This window comes from Gadus macrocephalus, chromosome 10 (genome assembly GCF_031168955.1).
Source record: "Gadus macrocephalus chromosome 10, ASM3116895v1".
NCBI lineage: Eukaryota > Metazoa > Chordata > Actinopteri > Gadiformes > Gadidae > Gadus > Gadus macrocephalus.
In genome coordinates this window covers 17,678,744-17,688,729 of record NC_082391.1, presented here as the reverse complement: position 1 = coordinate 17,688,729, position 9,986 = coordinate 17,678,744, and the positions used below count along the sequence as shown (strand labels likewise).

Below are 9,986 nucleotides of genomic sequence, written 5' to 3'. Positions count from 1 at the left end.
TTTTGTGCACTTGATTCTTCTAGGACAGTCATGTTTTGAGGTTGCAAGCACAGAATATACAGTACCATTCAGCCTATTATGAGGAATGCTATTCTCTGAGGAGAATAGCATTCCTCATAATAAACTGCATATAGATTAGTAGGCGGGGGTGGGAGGGGGCAAGCCGACAGAGAGAGGCAGGCAGACAGCTATAGAGTGAGAGAGAGAGAGAGAGAGAGAGAGAGAGAGAGAGAGAGAGAGAGAGAGAGAGAGAGAGAGAGAGAGAGAGAGAGAGAGAGAGAGAGAGAGAGAGAGAGAACAAAAGAATGAGTGATTAAAGCAAAAGGGAGAGAGAGGGATATAAAGACAGAATGATAGTGATGGAGTGAGACAAATAGAGATTTCATAAACATTTGAGTATTAATAAAACGTTGCATTCATTATTTTTATTGCTGTAATATTGCAATAGATTATCATGACTTGGCCTGCTTTTTTGTCTTGGCATCATTTTCTGGAGAGAGCCAAATAAAAATGCAAATCTGTGGAATAAGACCGGTGTACTATTGTTCAGTGTGTATTGCATAGTAGCCCTACTGATTTTAGTCTTATTTTTGTTGTTGTCTGTGTCTGTGTAAAAAAACAAAAAGGTAAATAGTATATGTCAATAGACATGTATAGCTAAAGATTGAGTGATGCATAATGATACTGGGGCCGGTTTAGAGGATCCTGATCTTTTCACACTCAAGGCAAAGCAAAGCCACTCTGTTATTTGGAGCGGATTTGTGCCGAGATTCCCTTCTTTCCCCGGCTAACGCTATTAAAACAAGCGTAAAGGCTGGAAGACAGAGCGGAGCCAAGCTGACGTCAGCGTCCAGAAGTCACCCGCGGTGTGGTTCGGCGTCTTCAAGTGAAGACTTATCCAAGCCAAAAAGGGAGAAAAACAAAACGTCTAGGGTGACAATGAGGGGAGGACAGGGTGTAAAACTACTATCATCATCAGTTTTAGCCGGCGCTAAAAGAAAACATATCTCCAACAAAAAGGGAGACTCCTTTCAATTCAACAGCGTTGTTAGGACAACGAGAACCATGCCTCAGATGATTAGTTCCACTTCAAAAGAATTCACTTTCCAGTGTGGAAACGTCCCCCTTTTCACTTCTTACACAGGGCTTTCCCTGGCCCAAAAAGAAAATAGTATGTTTAGTCAGACTTGTTTATTATTCCTTCTGTCCACACTACAATTGTATTAAATAAATAGACTAGAACGCACAAAGGCGCTATTAGCTCATAAACATGTCCGGGTGCATGCAATACGACTGCAACCACGGCCTCTTTTTTTTTTACCAAAAGCTTTTGGACAGATGGACCCCGGCATGAAAGCAAAGACTTGAACAGGATCTACTTTGGAAAGAGAGGGGAACATCTCAAAATGATCATCGTAAAAACCAAGCGCTTAACTGCTACTTTTAAACGCTGTGATAAATCTGAGGAAACCCAATGGTGAGAAACAAAACGCTTAGTCGTGAAAGTCCAAATGGATGAGAGGTTGAACATTCTGGACGCCTTTAAATCAAACCGTCCTGACCGACACTGAAAACTAGATTTTCTGGTACCTCGATTAACCCTAACTCAGCAAAATGAGGTGTTTAGTATTAACATTTTATTTTATATAAATTAAAGGGCTTAAATATATGGAAGTGTTATGGAAGGAGTATTTAAGTGGTTTAGACTTCCAGTCCATACAGAATGATTAAAAAAGGGAAATGAGCTTAATAATATTTTGACATTAATCATTCTATTCAATATGTATTCCATTTGGATTATGTATACAGAGATGAGAATATAGCAACTGAGGAAAAATGTTGCTACTTCTTCTTAAAGTTGTAATGTGTACGTTTGAGCCCCTCCCAGTTAATAGGCGGGAGAATTTCAGAATTCAAAAAACGAAATAACAATAACACTCACTAACCGTGCAACAGTGTGACACAAACTAGAATAGCTCGGCTGGCAATCTGGAGTGATGAGGAATGTTGAAAAAAAACTCTCTTGTAATCAAAGAGGTACAAAAAGATAGTTGTACACAAAGGAATGTACACGCTTTCCAGCATTTTTTTTTGGTAGAATATATCAGTAAGATAACGTCATTACTAAGAAAAAGTTTTGAAAATTCGATTTATATATATTCTCCATAGAGATTAGCTACTGAAGCACCAAATCGTTTTTCACTTGTTTAGTGTCTTCACTCTGTTGAGCTCACTTACTTGGATCACATCTTGAACAACAATAAACCTACCTTGAAATTTCTCACAAACACACATCATAAGATGTACATTTTGAATCCTGTGTAGCTCAAATATAAATGTTTTTCCTTTATGTGCAGTGTTACCCGCTCCTACACAAACACTCAAACACACACACACACACACACACACACACACACACACACACACACACACACACACACACACACACACACACACACACACACACACACAGACAAGCACACACATACACAGTAAAAACACACATACAGACACACACGCGCGCACGCAAACACACACACACGCACACACACACACACACACAAACGCATGCGCACTCATACACACATGAAAAAAGAGCCAAGTACAAATACATACACACACTCATACACACACATACACACACATACACACACACTCCTCCCACTCCCAAATGACCTAAATTAATATGCCGTGTATAAAGTAGCCCTCTTGGCAGAGGACACATGGAAAGCAGTGCTTTAATGTAGGCTCCTGTCAGACCTTTGATTTCTGATTGATGAGCAAGGCCGGTGCAACAACAGACACACACACACACACACACACACACACATACTCTCTCATCCCCCAGCACAACATCCTGCACACCTAAAGAACACGCTCCGACTAATTTACTTTTCCCAGAGAGCCATGACTTCTCACTCCTCACACTGAGCCAAGTTCATAATAGAGCTGTCCTGCTATAGGATCGAGGTATGTTCAGGTGAGATAGGTTTAATTAGGGACAAATATTAGCATTCAACAGGATAGCAATTTCCGGGAGAGGCTTGTAGCCACTTTTAATCTACCATCAATACTGTAGTGGCCTTGAGCAAGGTGGCAGAGTCTTTGGTGAACGCATAAACATGATGCCTGACTTTGATTTCAAATACATCACAAGCACTCACCTGGGTTTGCGTGTGTGTGTGTGTGTGTGTGTGTGTGCGTGTGTGTGTGTGTGTGCGTGTGCGTGTGTGCGTGTGTGTGTGTGTGTGTGTGTCGTATTTACCCAGTATAAGTATCAAAAAGTAAATGTCACTTTCAACTGCAAAAAAAAGATGCATGTCATGTAAATTATATAAGGCCACCGTCTGGTCCTGGACTATTCCCGATCCGGAGCGAGTTGTCTTCCGACCTCAGGGATCAGTGGTCTAAAATGATGCTATGATCAAAAGGCATGGCACATTTCATAGTATTTGAGGGATAAATAAATGTATGATCTCACCCAATGCTGCAGAGAAAATAGATTTGAGAAAATGGGTCTGAACGTGTCAAACTTTTCCAATAATAAGGAAGAGTGGACTTTGGGAAGGATGAAAAATTAAAAGGCATTTCTTAAGTCAAGTGCAACTAATAGCTTCTTTCATCTGTCCAATTAAAAGCTGAAATTTTAATCCGTGTGGTTTTATTTCTTGTTTTGATAACTCGTCACGTGCCAGAGCCTTTTAATCAGCGCAAAAGTATTGCATTTTAATTCAGAATGGAAGTGTTATTTACACTGGTGATTCCCATCACCGTTTCCCCGGGCGCTACTCCTCACTGGCTAATCCCACAAACACTGCAACCTAATGCCCCTTGAAGGAATATTACCCTGATACCCCTTGAAGGAACATTACCCTGATAACCCTTGAAGGAACATTACCCTTATACCCCTAGAAGGAACATTACCCTGATACCCCTAGAAGGAACATTACCCTGATACCCCTAGAAGGAACATTACCCTGATACCCCTAGAAGGAACATTACCCTGATACCCCTAGAAGGAACATTACCCTGATACCCCTAGAAGGAACATTACCCTGATACCCCTTGAAGGAACATTACCAGATGGGGTGGCTAGGTGCTAACTGCACATAATTTCAATCCATACCCACTCAGGTCTCTCTTTGTGTGCTTGTGATTTTGTGTGTGTGTGTGTGTGTGTGTGTGTGTGTGTGTGTGTGTGTGTGTGTGTGTGTGTGTGTGTGTGTGTGTGTGTGTGTGTGTGTGTGTGTGTGTGTGTGTGCGTGCGTGCGTGCGTGCGTGCGTGCGTGCGTGCGTGCGTGCCTGCGTGTGCTTGTGTGCGTGTGTGTGTGTGTGTGTTTTTATGCGTGCGTGATACACTTGCGCATGAGTGTGCAATCACGTGGGTTGTGGGGATGCTAAAAATGGTGTTAAGGATCGATTGGGTGCTGCAGTCGGTGTGGGACCTTTTCGGTGAAGACGTCAGTTAGGTGCCATCGCAAGTTGTCACGTGTGAACTTCGCGAAATGTCTTCTGGAGAATCACTCTCTCACCCTCTTGCCTCCTGTGTGCGTGTGTACACACAGTCAGAGCTCTCGGTGACAAAACAGCTCCGTCTAAACGAGGTAATCACTAATCACAGTCCTTAGCAGCCCTAATAAGATGCTAATGGCACCACGTAGTAAAAGCAAACGATATACAACAATCGCTAACAGGTTGGGGAGTCATCCGTGCGTGCACCTCGATGTGTGACTCTGAATGCAGCCGAGGCAAATTTTAGAAACCAGCCAGAGTAAGGTTGATTTTGAAAGTATCCAACCAAAAATGTCTTACCCCTATGGCTGGGGTTAGAGAAAAATATATATTACATGGCAACAGGGCTGCCTAGCATTGTGAAATACTAAGGACACAGGTAGAGAGTGAGCAAAGGTAGTCTTCCAATCATTTCATTTGGGCAAAATGAAATGATTGGAAAGGCTTGTTACAGGCCCGCGACAGCCATAGACACCCGATGCTTTTCTTCTTTCGGTCAGATCATTTTATTTATTGATTGCTGTTCTGATGTAATGGAAATTTCAATAAATGTGACAAAAAATGATCCCAAAATAAATTGCCTACCCTGGATTTAACTCTTGAAAACGTATTTATTCACTTCAAGAAACAGATGAAATATATAGGTCAGTGGGAAACTAATGAAAAATGTGAAATACAAAGTGTAAAAAGAAAAAATCCTTTGCAAATAGATCTGAGGAAGGCAGAAACTATTAAGGGAATATATTTAGAGGATAACAACACTGAACATTAATTAAGAGACTTGGGTTTTTAACTGATTGAATGGGAATACGTGTTCACAGCAAAGCATGCAGGCCTAATTATTTTCAACCCCTTGCTTGTCTAAATTATCTTTGTAAATAAAAGCAACAGTGACTACCAGCGTTCAAAGGCAAGGCACCAGAACTGAAATGATCAAAAAGCATGCATTTGTGAACTGGTAATCTCGGATCCAGAAGTTCAACAAATGTATCGACAAACTTCTGGGGGGAGGCTTTGCCTTGGCTGGGGTCCAGGAATGGCGTGGGGCAGAGTTACGCAGCGTTTCCTGTTTTGTTACCGATATGTTACTTAAAGGTCAACTTGAAGCGAGTGGTAAGATGGAGGTTTTCAGGAGACGATTTTAACAAATGTATTTTTACAGTGACCAGTTCACCATACAGGTTACCAACGTTCCTGCCAAGGACGGATACCGACAGTGGGAAGAAAATCATTTTTGTTATCACTACAGTCCTTTATCCAAATTAAGGGTCAGCAATATCCTGTTTGTCCTGGTTCCGACTGTCAGGTTATTTCCAGTAGGTAGCTATTCCATGTTAAGCACGGCGTCTTCGGATCCCTGTCCCCAGCAACCCGATTGGCCAGGAAAGAAAATGCAATGCCTTTTTCACCCAGATTTAAGCTCATCTGCCATCAGACTGAAGAGATGTTCATCGGAAGTCTGATTAGTGAGACTTGGCCACTGCTGACTAACACAAGAGTGTTCATTTAAACCTTCCCGACCAACCAAACTACCAGTAGTGATTGGGATTGATACGTGTTTAAAAGGGGTGTAAAACATCCCCTGGCAAGAAATGATATTGTATTTAATTCTGAACATTGCCTGCTTTTGTCTTGCTTTCTCCATCTATCAGAAATTTGGTAGAGAGTGGACACTTGATGATATTATGACTAAGCCTTTTCACAAGTATCTTAGTGGTGGACCGCAGATGTGGTATCCATAACAGAAGAGCTAATATTATTATCATAATGAATAATACAAATTGTTTATGAAGTTGTTGTTATGCCTTTGCCGCTGGCATTTTGTTCAGACAGGGGTTAAAAACAAATGCCATATGTGCTGCAGATCCATTTAAGCTGTTTGCATGTTAACGGATTCTTACTTTGCATAAGCAATTGTACTACCAAATAAAAAACATGCTTTGAATCCATTAAAGCTCAGTTTCTCTGTTTCTCATGGCTGAATATGTGTTTTCTTTTCACAACCGGAATGAATCCATTTGAGTATAATGTTGTTTTATACCTGCAATTAGGTAACAAAACAAAACATTTCAGCGTGAAAATACAGACTGGATTGACCTAACATGCCTCTTGTAGGTATTTAGAGCAAATCTAGCGATAAAAAAACATGTATTTCTGCCCAGACCATAATATATGTATTATATATATATATATATATATATATATATATATATATATACACAGAAGTATTCATATATTATGGGAGGGAGGTGGTGCACCCTGCAGGGAGAAAGATATTTGAAGGGAAGTAGTTAGCCCTCATTTCCAGCGTGTTCCATATGTCCTGATGTATCCCCACATGACCCACAGAGGAGACTTGCATGATTCAGTCGCTTACATAACTGCAGAGCCTGTGCCATTCGCCGCGCTGTCAGAGCTGTGGTGCATTCTGGGGAAGCGTTAGCAGACATATGTGGGCGGAGCTGGGGACCGTGAGTGCTAATCACCTCAGCTCCACCCCGCAGTAATAATAAGGCTTGGAGGAAGTTGATGAAATACTATATTCCTGCTGCATAGGAGATGGATTCTTGATCCCTTGCCTCCTCAGCACAACGGTAGCGGAGGATTATTATAATAGATGCATGAGGTTCTTTTTTCTGGTTCAAAATCAGTGATGAGGGGAAGGGTTTTTAATGCAAAGCAGCGGCCAGAAGGACGTGATCCTGGTCTGGGGACAAAGTATCCGCGGCTTCCCTTGTGAGTTCTATGCTGACGAATACGACCACACACACACACACACACACACACACACACATACACACACACACATACAAAGACATGCACACACATGCACACAGACACATACACGCACACACACACACACACACACACACACACACACACACACACACACACACACACACACACACACACACACACACACACACACACTTCCAAAGACACGCACTCACACACACGCACACACATACGGACACACACACATGCACACACACATACACGACACGCACTCACACACACGCACATGCACTGACCGATGCCTATTAGCATATCCTAGGCCTGTCTTCAATAGAAGGTTAGGCGCCGTATTGATTATCAAACAGATGAAGGGACAGTCCAGTACTTTCTCCTGGCTTCACTCTAATCCACTACCTGGGCTCCTCAAAGGCGAACCAGTGGCTCTTTACTCTCTCTCATGCCCCTGGTGCTCGCTCTCTCTCTCTCTCTCTCTCTCTCTCTTTGGACAGTGATCTAACTGATCCAGTCTTTCCCTTCTTCTTACAGCTCCTGAGTTGCAGAGGGCAGATAAATAAATGAACTCGAGGCGCCACGTCATTCTTCAGCCAAGACGACTCCCTGGAAAAAAAAAAACTGCCTGCCAGCGCCACCTATGATCAGCCCTGTCTCACTCACTACACTTATGGTTCAACACCACTCACAATCCCATTTGTCCCATCCATCCATTAACGTCACCTCCTCAGAGCGACTCATGATGCCATTGTAGTGCACTGCTTTTGCTTTAACTGTAATTGAAAAGGCCCGAGGGAAATTCCCTCAGTTGACGTCCTGGTCCCTCAAACGGCCGCTGCCACTACCCCAGATCCATCACTGTGTAGTTAGGCCCCGGGGTGTGCTTGTTAAGCTGAGGTTAACAGCCAGATCCCTCTCCCTACACTCACCGCTTACTGCTGCCTTAATGGCGAACCGGAGTGGCCGTAGATGCTATGACAGGCACACGCATACACAGACATACGCATACACACACACACACACACACACACACACACACACACACACAGGCAAGCCCGCACGCATGCATACACTCAGTCATATCATACGCAGACACAAACACACCCACACACAAATACAAACACGAAAATGCGCACCCACACACACACACACACACACACACACACACACACACACACACACACACACACACACACACACACACACACACACACACACACACACACACACACACACAGACACACACACAGAGGCACACGCACACAAGGGCTCAGAGGTTCAAGTTTGCGCAAACACCAACGCACACATGCACATAAACATACAGAGGCACACACACACCCAAGTTTACAACTTAAAACTACACACACACACTCACACATCATCTGCATCATCATGCAAAATGCATATAGAGTAACATACCAGGGTCTACACAGGCTCGAAAGTGCTTGGCAAATGGATGGACTTCAATAAGGGATGTGATCAGAAACAGAATCCTCTTTTCAGATGTGGAGTTCACAGGCCTGATTACACAGAGCCCGTGCACTACTGCAACAGATAGAAATTAAACACCCATGATTACACACCACTTTGAAATACCCTGGACCGTGATCAATGTGATCCTGGTCCAGGCTTTTTTGGTTTTTAAAGCTTGAGCTCAAAAGACAAGAGATTTTAGTGAAACGCACAAACATATTCAAATTCTAAAGCTCACAATAGCCGAGCAAATGGTGGCTAATGAAATTGGATGTTTCTGAGAGACAGCGGAGACAAGAGAGACTTTGGGTCTCCTGGCACTCTGTTTTTCAAATCTAAGTCCTCTCCTTCTGCATACTGATCAAAGGCTCCTTAACATTTCTGAACGACTGCCCCAAATTCGTTCTGTGGCATTTAAATCATTAAGTGCAGATAATAAATAATTACCACTAATTTCTCAAAGATCATATTAAGCCATTTGGATGCGCAGCCACACATTAAGGGATTGAATGACTTCAGACGTCCCCAGGCTTGTCCGTGTGTCCAGGTGTTAGTGATACATATTGCCCTTGCTGGAAAGTTGGAGGACAAGTTAGAAAGCCATCCCTGTAGATTTGGAGGAAGGAGTGCAAAAGCAACACTAACCCACACAAAACACTCTCAAAAAGTGATGGATTAAAAAGTTATTGATTTAAAAGATGTGTTGTCTTTTTAATGGTTGGGGCCACGGGAAGTATAGTAGGCTAAAAAACACCACATAAAATAGAATGTTGGTGGGTTTTTTTTTCTCGTTGATTAGGGCATCATCATTCTCTTCAGTAATGAAGGTTTAATCTCCGCACTGATTTGCCCATAAGAGACCTATTAAAGTCGTCATGGTTTCTCTCTCTCTCTCTCTTTCTCTCTCTCTCTCTCGTTCTCCCTCGCTCTCTCTGGCCCGTCAGAATGATTCTTCTTATGTAAGAAGACATGGATAATGAATGAAAAAAAGAAACAGGGAGAAAAATACATTTTTAAGAGCAATCCACATGGGTTAGCTGCAGTGCATCAAAAGACTAAAATGCATTAGATATCAATAGGCGGAGTCCTCTTGCTTCCCTACTGCATCAACAGTTCAATCACACTGCTTTTTTTCTTCTTCTTCTTCTTCTTTTTCCCTGCAAGGTCTGAAACAATAGTTTGGCGAGCTGGGTATTTGAGCTTGGGTTTGGGTTTTAAGTTGACAGTGGAGCCCCAGTTGGGACACGTGAATG

At 42.6% G+C, this 9,986-nt stretch overlaps 1 long non-coding RNA gene across 3 annotated transcripts in view; it reads right to left on the bottom strand.

Annotated features, from left to right (window-relative positions):
* Positions 1–9,986, bottom strand: part of LOC132466019 (uncharacterized) — a 35,507-nt gene that overhangs the window by 23,001 nt on the left and 2,520 nt on the right. The gene's annotated exons all lie outside the window — the stretch shown is intronic.